Below are 16,653 nucleotides of genomic sequence, written 5' to 3'. Positions count from 1 at the left end.
CGTAAATGACATCACACGCCAAGAAATGATTAATAATGAATACACTCCATTTTCCCAAAAGATCATCTAATACATCTCTCAGTACGCAGCAAGAGTTTCGCTTCAAGCGTCAAAGACTAAACTTCTCTCTCCAGGGATCCTCAATGTAAATGATTCGAGCCCTCCTTCAGAACATTTCGTCACCGTTGCAGCTCGTGCTTCATTGTTTTATGATCCATTCCACCGCCAATGTCACAGTACTCTTTATTCTCAACTCCTTCCCGGTCCAGTGGAAAGGTGCAAGATGTGATAAAACTTGATATCCCAACGTATCGTATGTCCCTCCAGTTCCTGCTTGCAAAATCGCAGATTAGAAGACACCAAAGCGAGCAAGAGAGCGAGCATATTTCTGCAACAAAAATATAATTTAACTTAATTCTTTCCTCCCTAAAGTGTCTTTTCCTTCCTTACACCGGGGAGCTGATGCGTGAAAGCACTTCATCTCCATCAGTTCATCTTAACGTCTATTTATTTACACCGTTCACCCACAAAGGAAAACTTGTGCGTCCGTCCGCTGTGTGCTCGCGCGCAATGATTGCCCGCCCCGGGGCTGTCTTGGGCCGAGATGTTCGTGCGGATGTCGTGTTCATTCCATCTCATAACGACAGCGCCATTTGCCAACTCAAGCTTCAACTTGACGTGATTTTGTTTAAGGATTTACACTTCCCTGCTCCACGCTGACCTCTGCGCCCTGCAGCACTGCAACTACGGAGAAGCTTTTTGATGGTTGGGCTACGTTTATGTTTCGTCGCTTAACGCCCCGTCTCCGTGCTAGTGGTGGGGAAGTCGGCAACGGAGGATTTCGGATGACAGTCAGCCCCCGGATCGCTCCGGGCGTGTGGACACGTAATGGCACTCGTAACTCACTCAACGAGCCATTGTGCTGGGACGGACGGGACGGAAGCGGGCGTTGGGGCTGTTAAAAGAGGTGTTGGCACTCGAGCTGACGCTCGAAGGACCAGACGTACTGTGCGCGCGTCAAACGGAACGGTTAAACTCTCCAGGACAACACCCACGATTGGAGGATAATCTACGTGACCGGTTATTTGGTGAAGTATTTTTCTCGTGAGCTTTTTTGCTATTGCTGTTGCTCTCGCATCGCGGACTGTGATGAGTTGTAGTATTTTTATTGCTATTTTGCTATCACCCTATGCTTCTTACTGCAGTCGTTTGAAGGGCCACGAAACAGCGAAGTTTCATCACGTGTCGCGGCCTCGTGAAATACAAATGGTGGAATTATTGATCCAAAGAAAAAAAAACAGGACACAAAATGCTTGGGGCAGATGACCAGTGAGTCCAGGCAAACTCTAGCTTTGCGAGCCATGATCGAGCGGTCAGTGTGTTTCTGGCGAGAGGCACTGCTGATTGGATGGCCCGAAGTGCTTATCTCTGAAGGCATGATAAATGAAATTCACCAAAACTGGCTTAACGACACTTGACTGCGATGGCGAACGGTAATGAGAGGTTGGAAACAATCAAATGGGACTTTTTTATGTTATTGCAAAAGAAGAATCAATTAAAAGGAGGTAGCTAGACTTCCGAAAAGCTCATAGCCTTGAAGTCTTATATGCGAGATATTTCATTTAATAAGCTTAAACTCTGATTTTGGGTGTTGGCAATTCTTGCAAATAATTCAGGTTAAATGAAAATCAATGGAAAGTTTACAGTAGCGAATAAACATCTCCAATATTCACAATATTGGTAACAATATCTCCATTTTGTTCCTATTCTTCAACGATTAAAGTGATCATTTTAGAAATGTAATTTGTTTAACAGATTTAATCCATGTTCAAACGACTAAATTGCTGTACCGTAATATAAGTATACTTACATACAGCTCCAATCTTGAGGTACAAGCCAATCTCGCTCTGTTTAATCAGAGTTTTTAAAGCTCTTCCCCATATTGATCTTGAACCACGCAGTCAATTAAACCCTTCTCAGCATACATCGCTATGTTTGCTTGCGTTGGTCTACACTGCCCACACACAGAATGTTGATAGTTTCACCACGAGCCATCAGGTCGAAGCTACCAGAGAATCCTGGTCAAACATTAAACCCTAATCCTCTACCGTCTCACCACACCTTACCATTTTCACGATTTTTGATAAGCGAATTTCCGAAAGATTCACACCGGCATAGGAGAGAACCATTGTACACGAGCTAGGTTATCTCTTTAAACCCACACGCCACAGTTACCATTATACCATAGAAACGAAACAAAGCACCACCGGGAAGGAGTTGATGGCGAAAAGAGATAATGATGGACCACCATGCACGCATTACCTTCGCTGGGACATGTACAAGTACAGGCGTTTAGATTGGCAACAGTCAAATACGGAGGGAAGTGTAAAAAATTTACACAGCTTAATGGAGGATAGATATTTTCCGTTGGGTGACGCAGTAAAAAGTAACCGTCCATGAATTTGGTCTTCCGGTGTGATAAACCTACGAAGTACCGTCCTAAATGTATTGAAGCAGAGGAGAGCAACAAAAAAATCAAACCTCCATTTTAGAATCTGGTAATTGGATTACACGGAAAGTTGATAGTCCCAGCGGTCCTTATTACCCGGAAGTAAATGGTACATAAAAAAGATGCGTCTAACTTGTTTCCCGGACATTTCGTTGTTGTTGGTTTTCTTCTTATTTTTTATCATCCACACATTTCATCAAATGGTCGCTATGAGACTTCTCACTCACAAGTCCCAAACGGAACACTTCATTTCTGCTGCAAGATCGAGCAATTGATGCTTCTCGCTGCTTTACGAACATTGTGACCCCGTCCTGTCTGGTGTCCTTCAAAACATTCTTACGGTGTGAGCGTTGTTGATTTGTTTGTATTACCGAATCACTCGACCTTTGTGTTGTTGTGCGGTCCACGGTATAGTAATTGTTCCATTCGACCGTCCCTAATCTAGATCATCCTTGCATAATCCCAGTATTGTCATTCAAGCTCAAGTGAGTCCTGAAAATGGCTGACGAGACCGGAGAATGGCAAGCCAAACAAACATAAACGGTCAACAAGGTGTGGCAAACGAGGCGGCTTGGAACTGCGGGAATGAAAAAAAGCTGGTATGTAAAACTCATGCTCGCAGCTGTTCTGTATTTGACACCGAATTGTCGTCACCATTGCGCCGTTGCGTTGTCACTGTCCAGCGAGATGAAAGGCAATGGAAAGCGAGTAAGGCACAGAGCAGAAAAAATGGACATCATAATCCTACATTCTGCGAAAGATGAGCCAGCAAAGTCATTCTTCCGGAAAACCAATGCAGCCGCGTGCGAGATTACCTGTGGCGATTTTTTTCCTCTCTGTGTAGTTTTTTGTTTTGTTAGAGAATATCCGGCCCGGGATATTTGAAGTTGTGAAACTTGCATACTTTTTTTCAAAATTGTATTTATTTCACAAGTATTTCAATTTTTTCCTTAATATTACACAATTCCTATTGCGATTTAAATATTTTAGCTTTGGTAAAGCTCATGTCTATATCGCAAGCTTTAATAAAGCAAAACAAGATATCTCTCTAGTAGGGAAGATAAGGCAACCAAACAACAAAATGGCCCCTCACGTAAAATATTGCTTCTGGGAGTCACGCACCTTTATCTATTCCCAACATACCTGTGCTGTGAGATAAAAGTGAACCATTTCCTCTAGTCATGGTCTCATCCTTTTCTAACGATACAGCATCGATTATTTCGTTCAATTTTTGCTCAATTACCTACCGGTCAGCCATTATTGCATCTGACAGCAGTAACGTACGTCCAGCGTCGGCAGCCTAATCTGCACCACATTTCTGGTACCGTAGCTGCTGCTGCTGCTGGATGGTCTGGAAATGATTACAGGCCTTAGCAGGCGCCTGTCATTGACGGCTCGAGTCAATCAAAGCTACCGCCTCCATTGAACCGGCCAGAGCGGTACCACACCATTATCCTGCAGGCGCCGCATGTCCTCACCGGGGCGTTACTGTCCGTCACTGGGGAGCCCAATGATCTTCCTGCTGACTGACGTCAATCGGAAAACCTCGCGATGACGATGCCGCCAACTGCGTTTGTGTGCGTGTGTTGTTTAGGGTCGTAAAACCTTTTATGCGTTGCTCTGTTGTTGTTGTTTCACACTGGTCTCTGGTAATGGTCGAACTTTGTGTGGCCGAGCGTCTTTTATCGCTCGCACTTTCGCGACTTTCACGAACCGGCACGCAAAACAGAGGAAAATTTCCATGATTTCCCAATTATCAAAAGTGTAGCAGAATTGTAGGCATTGTTTTGTACGGCTGTACGGCAGCGTTGTCATCAACATTTGCTGTGCTGGGCCGGCACGTATTTGTATCGCCGCGATTCAGCAAATAGACATCAGATGAGACGTTAAAGTTGATAAATTGTGCCATAAATTTGTTGTGTCGCTGCAAGGTTGGGCGGAACATTTTTTTTTCCACCGTAACGATCCAACAACAGAAGGTTATGCATACAAAACAAATAGGTTTCGAGTCGAGAAGGACATTCCTTTTGGAAAAGCTTGTTCGGGTGTTTGAAATGGCGATAGACTTCACTTTATCTTTACAGATGTACAGCTGAATTCTTGAAGTGTTTCGTAAGATAGTCAAACCACATTTGTCTAAGCACTCATTTAAATTCGCTGTATCTAATGGACTCGCTGGCGTTGACTTAAGCTCCTGTCTATGGTCGCCTGTTTTGTGTGAAAAAAAAACCCATTAGAATGTTAAAGTTGTTTTTGAAAAGATAAACACAGGACTTATCCACCACGTAATGGGAAAAGTCATTCATGGGCAAATAAATAAAAGCAAACCAAACAAAACACCCGTCAGCGGTGTGAATGCATTCGCTGGACGCTTACAATTTGCGTTACAACGTTTTGCAGGTAGCAATTATCTCTTATCGTTATGAGCTAAAAGCATAATGCAGTCTTTGCATAAAGTTTGCCTTGCACCTTTTCTTACTTATTCTGCGGTCGAAAATGATGGCATGGCGTCGTGTAGCGAAGTGGCGACGGTCGGAAGGATTTAAAGCAACATAATGAGTAAGACAAACAGTGTGTATAGGAGTATTTAGTCGTGGTTTTTTTGTTGTTGTTGTTGCTCATAAATACGAAGGAGAGAGCTACGGAAACAGTAAATCGCGTGACTCTAAGCCAGGAGTTTTTTTGTTGCCTCTACTGGAGTTTCATTTCCTGGCTAGACAATTGATGTAAATTTTCCGTTTTTCCTCGTTACTCGGACGGACAATAGCACGCAACGCGGGTGGTTTGAGTACTGCTTTGCCGCATTGCTACGACCATCGGTACAGACCTCTATCCGGGTCATCCGGGACGCCGGCAGTAGTAGTTTTTCGCGTACACATTCCAAGATGTGGATTCCGGCATACAGTGCCCGTAGCGGTAGTAGTAGTTCCGCATTCACATCGCTCTTTTACTCCGCGTAGTGTTGCAGTGCAAGGAATGATTTCCGGTAGCTAATGACTTGTTGAATAAAATTATCATCAAACGGTTCATAGACCACCGGGAGACTTCAAAAAGTGGATAGAGTCTGCATGGATTGAACTTAATGCAGTGATGAGCACACAGGATCATTAGTTTGGTGTGGAGAGAGCACACACAAAAAAAAACACAGAAGAATAATCGTACCATTCGTAACGCGAACGGTTTCTTTATTTTTCCCCGCGTACCGGGTGGGTTTGTGTTGTGCCGAGTTAACCATGCATGGTAAATTACATGCAAATTAGATACTGCATGTGAAATGAGCTGCAGCAACGCTGACTGTGATTGTCTTTCTTCATCTTTACTTCTGTTTTGTCTACGTTGATGTAAGGGACTGGGGGATCGAAAAGTTCAATGAAGCGTCCGGTTTGTGGTGGCGTCTCGTCAGGACCTTTATAGACTATAATTTTAGCTCCAAATAATTATTTTTGGTGTGCTTCACCACATTCATACTTAACTGCCTATCTCAGTTTTAGCAATACCTTACCAGCTTTGTTGATCTTAATTCCTTCCTTTGTGGTCCACAACTCCGAGGTCTCACCATGTTTGTGGTCATCGTCTGGCAGTTCACACCAAATGCTGCAATCAAGCACCAGCCCACTTTACGTAACCACTGCCTTTGGTCCTTCTGATCTTCTGATGCCCTTTTACCACAATGCGGAATGCGTTCTGGTGTCAGGACATGAAACGGTAGACTCCAACCACCGAACTTCCAAACCGTCGCACTCTGATGAAGATATATCGACCCAAAAAAAAACGGGAGTTAATCTAACGAACGCCGAAAGCAGAACATGGAACAGGCCCATGGTGGCGGCTCGTTTGCTGTTAACCTCCAGATCCCAAGTTTCACTTTCGTCCTGGTTTTGCTCAATGCCCAAACCAGCAAGTAGATATGAACCGTTGAAACGGCCAACTTACTTTTACTCTTGTCCGGCACTGTTCGAGGATGGCGCCGAGCGTCGAGGACGCGTAATGAGCGAAGGAAATGTGCGATTCATTAAGAAGTTGTGATAAAAAATGAGCCTCATTCAGGGCAATGTTTCCCGTTCATCAGGCGCGCATAAATCCGGTTCGGGACGCATAAAGGGAGATGGTGGTGTGTAGTGATTGTGGTGGCGGGCGACGGACGGTGACAAATTAAATGTGACCGTCGTTGGATAAGAATTAACGGGTCGAACGGGTGTTGTGTGTGCTTTTTTGTTGGTTCCATGTTCTGCTCCAAAAATTAATTCACACAGACCAGCATCGGGGCGTCGTCTCGCTCTCGGGATGTTGTGGTTGTGGTTATGGAGTTACGCTGTTACTGGCGGTTGCAAAGTGATTTTTGGGCGAAGACAGTTGATAGGAATTTATAGTCCCAAGCTTGAGTAGGGTGACGCTCGTGAGGATGCTTTTACCTCTTGTACCAAAACATGTAAAAATAGCTTACTGTGTAGCGTGAATTAAGGTTTTAAAAATAAGAATACTAACTTTTTATAATAAGCTTTTATTAAATTAGTCTTAAATATTTTAAGTAAATCCAGGCCTACTATGCTACCTCTGTTGATGTGGACGGCCTAGAAAGACTTTACAAGCAGAGTTGTCCGGTGTCATTTTCAAGACATGACAAGCTCACCGGAACCTGGAGAGTCTAAATCATTGCATGATGATGAAACTATAGTATAGTTTATAGGCCTCGTTGTTGTAGCGGTTTCTCTATTGTCCTTCAACAAATCAAAATATGTTCAAACATCCTCATGAGCATTTAGCTCTCGAAAGTGACTCAAAAATAATTCGTTAGCTTTGCATAGAGTCCATGTCTCAGGGGCGTATGTCAGAGCACTGTGACTTTAAATGATCGCTACATCCGACACGACAGGTATTATATTAAGCGATATGATCTAATCCTTGCTTCCAAATATTATCAATATTTCCTAATAAGCTTTTAGCAACCTAATTATCAGATTCAAAACAACGGCCATTTTTCATGGGCTAGTAGTGATTCAATCAAAACCAATATGAATGGTTGTATGCTGTTATCACAAATAGCCTATCAAACGGCTATTAAACGTCTCACGCCACTAATTTGATTCTCTCCCCACCAAAAAATATATTATACCCTTTTTTGCCCAAAAATCCATCGGGCCGAGACAAAGGTACAGCTATTAAACATACCAAATAGAAGACCAAATAGAAGACCAGCAGTTGCCAGCTAGGAAAATATGTTGTCGCCAACGGCAACCCAACCTGGTGTATGTGTGTGGTACCGGATACATGTGTCGTTTTTCGCAGAACCACGTTTTGTGTAGGGTGCGCGAGGTCGAATACACAAACCCACAGCGCAGCGGCTTACGTGATAATTATCATGTATAATTGAACAAAACCCGTCCTGATCCGGGGATGACACCGCAGCTGGCAATTATGGTACGCGGGCGTGTGTGTGTGTGTGCTGGGTGTCGGTCGGTCGGATGGTCTGCTGGTCACATAACTCATGTTCCGTTAATTAATGTTCCATCCCACGATGGATGATGCCCGTTTTTGGTTGACGGTGATACTGGCCCGGTGGTGGTGGTGAGCACCGTATATGCACCATCACATTACTGAACCGTAATGCTGTTATTATTATTATCATTATAATCATCACACAGTGATTATTATTACCGACCCGTTTTGTGATACGCGTGCACACGTGTAAGTTAGGCAGAAGGGTTGCTTGCCGTCCTGCCGACGTTATCCGGTTCCGGCGCTCAGCCATCCCGTGATCCGTAACACACCAACCGACCCAAATCTTGTAACACTTTCGGATGCGGTTTGGCATGTGCTCAATTATGTTGCGATGCAGAATTTCCGTCCAACTGTGTTCTGCCACTTGGATGTTGCTTGAAGCGTGCGGAATTCGGATCAACTACTGGGCGCCTCCATCGTATATGAGGTTCGGTCGGAAGTGTTGGTGGATAAATGAACATATCTGGACTACATTAATTTAGTTTTGATAATTGGCAAAACTCAAAACTCAAAGGCATACTCAACTGGTTTGGTCATACTTGATCTTTCCTGAACATTATTTAAATTACAAAATATAAAACCATTTGTCTGATTTCTGTTTTCTTGTGGATTTTTTAAAGTTATTTTTTATTGTGTAACTGAACACTACAATGCGTAACTGACAAATGGAAGGAGAACATGGAGCAGAATAATACTAATACATCTTCATAACTTGATGCAACAGGTGCACAGAACACAAAACTCACCAACGTTATGATTCTTCGCATATTTCACCCACGTACGTGCTAGTATAAACAAATCAATTCAACAATAACTCTTCACCATTATTTCACCATTGTACTAGAAATCAAACATCATGGTACGCCAGCATCCTTTAAAGCCCCGATCGGTGTGACATATCGACAAAACCGATGTACAAAAGAGCGAGCTGTTCATACCATGCAATGGATACTATTATACATTCAGCCACACGAGTCGCTAGGCATACGCTTTGACGCACATATTTAATAAATATTATGTGTGTATGTGTGTGTGTGTGTGCATACTGTTAGCCAAGCGCATAATGGAGCTTGCCTCCTAGAAGCCCGATTGTGTAAACTTTTCCGACTCACTCGCTGCTCGTTATTCTTTTCAGCCACCGTGAAACCGAACCGGCTGAACCTACTTTTTCCCGAGATCTACGCCAACCTGCTAGAAGAATGCGTCATGCCTTTCTTGGATGTTCGCCTACGGGCTAAGAAGGGGAAAAAAACGTTCAACCATTCTTCCCACTTGAGGTTCACATTGGTGACGTCAATTAAACAACAATGGTTAATTTCTTAACAATTGTTCCCCATCTAACAACCACCTGTGCAGGAAAAGAGCAATTTTCTGCATAAGATGAAATGAAGCTGACGGGGTGCTGAAGGCTCAAGTTCAAGCTAAGCCTTCGAACATGTCGCTCGTTATGCACTGTGCTTGGGGCTGTTGTACCTAAGCAGAAGCGTATTGTGAAGATTTTTTTCTTACAAAAATTGCCAGCTATGTTTCTTGTGTCTATAAATATCCGTAAAAAAGCAAAAGAGATTTTTTTTTACCTCGAAAATTGAAGAATTTTATTACTGTCAAATGTCTATAAAATTTTGGTTTTATACAAAATGTAAAAGCACAAAAAGGATTCAAAGGTGGATGAACCCGTTTGTGAAGTAAAGTTTAAATCAAATTACTTCTGTGTTGACCTCTGTGTTTTCCCGTTTTTCTTCTCTCCGAGTGTCATCGCATATTTATGCTTGTTTGCCGTTTGTATAATGGAGTGCACGTACTTTTATTTACTTAGTTCCACTCTGCCAGATGGCTGTGTCAGTTTTCGAAATGCTGGTTTTGCTGGCAACCGTTTTTCTAAGAAATAAAGGCCCTCAACAAACTTCGACACAACTTTGCAAACGCTCTGCAACAACGGAACCAGTTTCGTCACCGTGCGCTGTTCATACATATTCAGCAACAGGCAACGCTGTTCACACACACACAAACACACACACACACACACACACACACACACACACACACACACACACACACACACTTTTATCACACATCTTTCGCCCGATTCTACGATAGCGCGACGATCGTTCTGCTCGGCATCCGCCATTGCATCGTATGCAAATTGTGTTACAATCGACACTCTGCAGCTCTGGTCCCGACCGGCAGCCGTTGATTCACGCGCACGATTCGTTGAGATGATTTACTTCGTACGATTGCATTGCACTGCGGCGGCTTGGAGCTTCTTCTGGCCCGAGGGTAGTTTGGTTTGGCAATCATTCATTATTCAGCCGCTCTTCGCCTTCGGGTGAGGTGTTTGTGTATGTGTGTGTGGGTAAGGTCGGACGCTAAAATAGTGCTCTTGGTGTTGAAATTTTGGACGATAGTAAAACATATTTTGTAAACTTGTTTTAAAAGGAGTGCAGCAAATAATAAAAAAAAATTTTCATATATTCTAATATTTAAAAATAATATTTTAAAAAACTTCTCCTTCCATTTTTTTCAGCTTTATTTTGATTACAATTCAATACTCTAAATTTTAAAAAAAGCTTTTATACCAAAAGTATGAATCTTCCATTGCGCTCTTAACGATGGTCATCGTGTATTGCTTGCGACTTGCTTCCCACAGTTTTCCTGCTGTATTGCTCGTTGTTGTGGTGTTATAAAACTACAATCAATTGGATTATAGGCCATCGTCAATTCGGAAATGTTGTACGATACGTTGTTTATGTCAAACTTTTCGATAGCATTACTGTACAAATAGACTTGAACCGATTCTACCGGTATGTACGAAAGATCCAGCTCTGTCAGCTTGTTATTGCCTAAATCAATAATTGCTAAATTGGTTGGATAAAGTTCACTGTTTAATATTACCGAAGAAAGATGATTTATCGACAGATCCAAGCTTTTTAACTTATCCAATCCAGCTAAGCTTGCTATATGAAAGCTGGTAAGCTGATTGCCCGCTACGCTAAAACTGGAAAGATTTTTAAAACGAGTAACACAATCCGGCAGACTTGTTAGCAAATTTCTTCTCACATAAAGTTTCGATAGGCGGGGTAGACTCCAATCGCACATGTTGAAATGAGTCACCTGATTAATGCTGGCCTGAAACAATTCCACAGTACTGTGATTAAAATGTTCCGGAAATGATTTTATTTTATTGGCTCTGAACACCAATTGCCGTACTGCTGTAAACGCACTAAACAAATCTAAATCGACCGTAGTCAGAAAGTTCTTTGAAAGTATCAATATTTCTAGCGAATCATACAGGCTGCACCGTGTCGTTGAGCTATTGATTAGGTATTGTATACGGTTATCAGGTAAATTTAAAATCACCAAAAACGAATGGTCACAAAACACTGCCAGATCGATGAGTCGAATCTTGGTGAACAGAATCACTATTTCACGCAATGCTCGGACACGATTAAGGGTCGGTGGAACTTTCGTTAACCTTCCACCGGTAATCGTCAATTGAGACATCCAATAGTTCTCTTCGAAAGTGATTTTATGCAGGTGTGTATAGATCAGACCAAGGGAATGCACTAGCACTGGTGGGAATTTCACGAATTTTACTGCTTTCGATTCTTTGATGCTCACGTAACTGACAAACTTGGTAACTTCTTGGAAGAATGCTTCATCAACCTGCTCGATCAGCAGATTGTTGTACACAACCTTTGGGATGTTGTGGGGAATGTAACGATACACGAATGAATCGTTCGTTGATTTGTAATGCGAGATTTCACAATAATCTTCGATGCACTTTATTCCGACGGCAGCTATTAGGTGTGTGGCGGACAGGAACAATAGTGGTGTGGAAACTAGGGACACTTCGATGAATTTCGTACTTTGCGTGAACCAAAACCAAATTACTGATAAGCTGCGCATGGTGTAGTCTAAATATCGAGTTATCTGTACTCTGACTGGATGCCGTTTGCGGTACGCAACGTTTTTATACACGATGCAAGACTTAAAAGCTCATTAAACTACTATTTTGATCCAAAAATGCAGCTGCTATCAAACAGTGAGCAATTTGTTTAAAAATAGAATGCGGCAATCTGTATCCATGAGTTTTTCTGTTGTTGCGTTTTTTTGTGTGCAATGATTCATTTAGCTCGTTGAAACGGCTGACATATTTGACTCGTTTAATGGACGATAAAAATAAAGCACCTTGAAGGACCACATTTGGCAATTTATTTGAAAATGATTGATGCCATTTTATACTCATCTTTACCTATATCTGTTTAGGAAAATCAATACCTTCCATAACACATGACATGTGCATGATACCAAAAATCACCCTCATTAACTTAACAATGATTGCTGTAGATTTGTTTTGATTCAATTACAATCGTGTGACATCGTTTATAAATTCATTAGAATCTACTGTGCCAAATATTCAAATTCATAACTGAACTGGTGATCCAGTTATGACCGGCAATTGGTTACATTTTTCGTTTATGTCTGAGAAAACATTTTTTGGAGTTTTGATACGAGTCATTATTTTTGGATAGCATGATCAAAACAAACACTTTTTGAATATATTAAAGGTATTCATTAGAATATTTTCCATACCTAGAATCAGTCTAATGGTTCAATTATCATCCACATTATTTAAAATTGATTTGTATCATCACTTTCACTGGCTACATCATATCGCCGTCACAATACATTTTTCCCCACCAAACAAAACGTAACGATCGATTAAGCCTCAATTTTGCATCGTGCATCGTCCGTGTGAAATCTGAACGAGATAACCTACCTTTTAACCTTCGCCGGGAGCCAAGAGTCTAACTCTAGCTCATAAATACTCGTAACGACCGTAAGAATCGAACTACGGTCCATTGCTCAACCCCCATGGAAACCATGTTGACGACATTGGTTATCTTCCCAACAAGCGTGGTTTTAACAATTCTTTTCAACGAAGAAAACAAGGAAAAAAAGGGCTCGCGACGCTTACCTTTCAAGAGACACAAACCTGGCGTGATAAAATTCCGCTTTACTCACCATCCTCACCAATACCTGACCAACAGGCTATAGTTTTGCCTTCATTCGGGGCGTACACAGTTGTAATCAGAATGAATTTTCGATAGGAATAATAAGGAAATGGAAAAAAAACAAACCGGCGACAAATGAAAGCAAGCGAACGAGCAGCTAACTGAGAACGAAATGAACGGTGGTTCGTGGATTCCAACAATGGTTTTCGGTTGGATGAGAGAAACTTACGGAGACTGTCAATTTACGGCTTCATGAAATATGACCTAGCCGAGATAGTGGTGCTGAAGCTTACCCGTGCGCCGTGCTCTGTTCTTGGCGAAACGTGGAGACGCCTGGTCGTTCTGGTGAAATGGCGAAAAAGTTTGCACGCTCATTTACATTCCGACCACAGAACGGTAACCAATTTGCCCACCAGCCCAATGAGCCCGTGCAGTACTCCTGCACGGCACGTGTATATGTGTGTGTGTGTGTGTCTGTCTGTGGAGGAGAACTGTCTGCACTGAATATATAAAGTTGTGTCTTTCGTTCGCACAAGAATGCTCCACTTTGCAGTATTTTATTAGTGAGGGGTATGTGCTTTCGTTCAGGAACTATCTGATTTATTTCTCCTAGATCAATACACGCAAACGGTAGGCAGCTAGCAATTGGTTGGAAATTTCATTAATTTAATCTCATTATAAACGTGGTTCGACAAAGGAAGGCAGCATGTACCACACACACACACACACAGGCTGGGAGAAGAGCCACACTTGTAACTGTCGAGCCAGTTTCGCATAATGTCGCGTGGATGCGAGTCACGTTTGATGTTTTGTTTTGGTGCTGTTGCTGTTGGAATGTGCGATATGGTTGGAATGACTTGTTGGGTTATGTTTTAACCTTGTCGCTTATGGTAATTGCTAACATAACTCACATGGTACGATAGTGGAACGTTTTGTTCTTTGCCGAGTAGACTAGAGAGTTCCTAGCGAGGATCCTATTTCTGTTTAAGAAGATAAAAACAATCTCGAAACTTTCTTTTCAAACAAGTTATATGTATCCTTAACACATGCTAACAGTCGACAGTTAGATTGAAAATGAAGAGTTTTGCTTACATGTTTACCTTCTCCAAGAAAAAAAGCACGCAATTTCCGCGAGCCCTATTAGTGGTGGTCGCTTTTGATACGACTGATACTCTTCATACACCTACCAGCATCGTCAACAGCGTGTAGAAATTCAATCATTGTGAAGATCATTTTTCACCATCCACCGGATCACCGGAAACCGCAGGAGTCGGAAATGTCAACAGCAGCAGCAGCAGCATGGTTGCGACGCTTGCGTCAATCTTCGACCGTCTTCCGGACCGATTATGTAACATTAATGAAAAATCGTATTATCGAAACCCTTAAAGCATCGGGCATGCTGTGTGGCTCTGTGCCCATCCTAGCCGTCTTTTTTTTTTGGAGTTGTTGATTTTCCCTTCTCTAAAGTTCCCAATTTCCACCGGAGCCGACCGACCGAGTGTATGTAACGAGCCGAGGTGCGGCCCAACCTCTTTCGAATGCGCCCACCACCAACGAGAAGCGTGCAAAGAGAATGATTTTTCAACCATCAATAAGCGACAGCTAACACGAACGCTTCCCCGTGTGAAGCAAGCAGCTGGCAAAAAAAAGCTACAAAAATGGCGATGTGTTCCAATCTAGGGCTTTTGCGCATCAAACGTCCGGGGGGACGTCATTGGTTTGGGGCTCATTTTACAAAATTGAATTATCTTCATCCGGAAAACGGAACAAAATGCAAATCATCGTGAGTCAGCGGTAACGATGTTCAGCCTCCCCTGGAACCGGATTGTCCGGAGCGGGAGGTTCGGCAAATGGCAACTGTACTTTCACCCGAAATAGCACAACTACGATAAGCTAAAGTTTTCATCCAGTTCGACTGGTGCGATAGCTGTTTAGAAACGCTGGCTAAGGAACAGCGTCTTGTGGCAGAGAGTCGTGGAAGATGGAGTCTGCTAGCCGATGAATTATTTGTGCAAATGTGAGGACAGAAGCAGCGTCGGGATACCGAAACTGATTGACGACGACCGGCGGGTATAAAAAGAGATGACTTACGGGGCAAACACGTAAACCCCTATATCAAACGGGTGAAGCTAATGGATAAAAGGGGTTTGGCCGATGACGTTGTTGTTTAGCAGCGTGAGGGTTGTTGAATATTTTATGAGGTATTATTACTTCCGGAAACCACATATACATACGCTCCGACATGTTTCCTGGAACTCGGAGGTTAGGGATTTAAATATTTTGCTTAGATGGGTTTGAATGTTTTGTTAGTATACCTTGGAATCTAGCTCAATTTTTTTTTAGCTAAACTGAAAAACGATTTAACTCAATCGGCTACAGGGTTTTGAACTATATTATGAGTGCAAATTTCCCCTAACAATTTGCAGGATTCTATTACATCATTGCAAAGTTTTGCATCGGAATTGTAATATTCTACTATTCATTCATGCGAGTGATTTAAATTCTAAATTCACTTATATGGACCGAAATGCTTGAACCACTCCTCTTTCTTCTTCAAATAAATTCAAAAGACCGTTTCAAAATAAAAAAAGATGGCGTGAATGATTCCGGGAAGATTTTTCTTATTAAAAGTTGAATCGAAAACGCTTCCTAGAAATGGTTTTAAAAAGGAGGTGAAAACCATGAGAATTTCACACATTTTCTCATTAAAATGGTCTCCCAACCGTCGTGCCCATTATTATCGAGAAAATTACGAAAATTTGACTTTGTTTTGCTCATTTTAAATCATCCAACCGTGCACAATATACTTATTTTCAGGCAAGCATCCGTGTCTGGCTCAGATAACAGCCATCGGCAATGCATAATCTATCGTTCGGAACTGCACTTCACTTAACTTGCTTCTTCCGGCATTATCACCATCTATCTCTTTCTCTCTCTCTCTCTCGCTCGCTCAAACCCGTGCTAATCGCATTCCATGTTCCATGGCTCGATGAACATCCAATTCTCCAAAGTGTAGCGATGCGCTTTACATGTTGCGATGCCCCGGTTTTTGTGCTGACTTGCTTGTTGGAAGCCGTTCTATTTCTTTTGTGTACTTGTGGGCCGAACACCGAATATCATCGAGATCGTTCGGTTCGGTGAAAAATCTTTGCCGTCTATAAGCCGGATTGATATTTCCCATATAACCCAATCAAGCGGTATCGATGTATGCTTAAGTCGGCTGTGAATTTCATCAGAATTTACCCTGATCGTGTTCTCTACCCTACAGCCTACAGTCTACAGCATTAGCTTTACCCGTTCTGCCCTGTGCAGTTATGCAACATTTGCACACGGAATGCCTTTTTCCCAGTAATAAGGATAACTCGGCGCGGCAATCAATGCAATGGAAAGATAAATCGATTCGTGTGGGAGCTAACGCTTGACCCCGATTGTTGTACCCGGTCACTCCATCCGGTACTTGAGATTCGAGACGAATGAAGCTAGAGGAAGACCTCAGGAGAGCTCAGGATATTCTTGCATCCGTTGCGGTGTGGAGCACACAAAGAGCATTTAGATTTTCTTCGAACCGGCGGAATCCGGAACTGAGGAATAAAGAATTTTATTTTCGTTCCGTTTTCCGTGTGACGGTGT

At 42.4% G+C, this 16,653-nt stretch overlaps 1 protein-coding gene across 5 annotated transcripts in view; it reads left to right on the top strand.

Moving 5' to 3' along the window:
* LOC118511792 (diacylglycerol kinase 1) overlaps positions 1 to 16,653 on the top strand; it is a 75,174-nt gene that overhangs the window by 23,241 nt on the left and 35,280 nt on the right. The window lies entirely within an intron of this gene.

Source organism: Anopheles stephensi, chromosome 3 (assembly GCF_013141755.1).
Source record: "Anopheles stephensi strain Indian chromosome 3, UCI_ANSTEP_V1.0, whole genome shotgun sequence".
Lineage (NCBI taxonomy): Eukaryota > Metazoa > Arthropoda > Insecta > Diptera > Culicidae > Anopheles > Anopheles stephensi.
The sequence above is the reverse complement of the archived record's forward strand: the minus strand, read 5'-3'. Positions and strand labels throughout refer to the sequence as shown.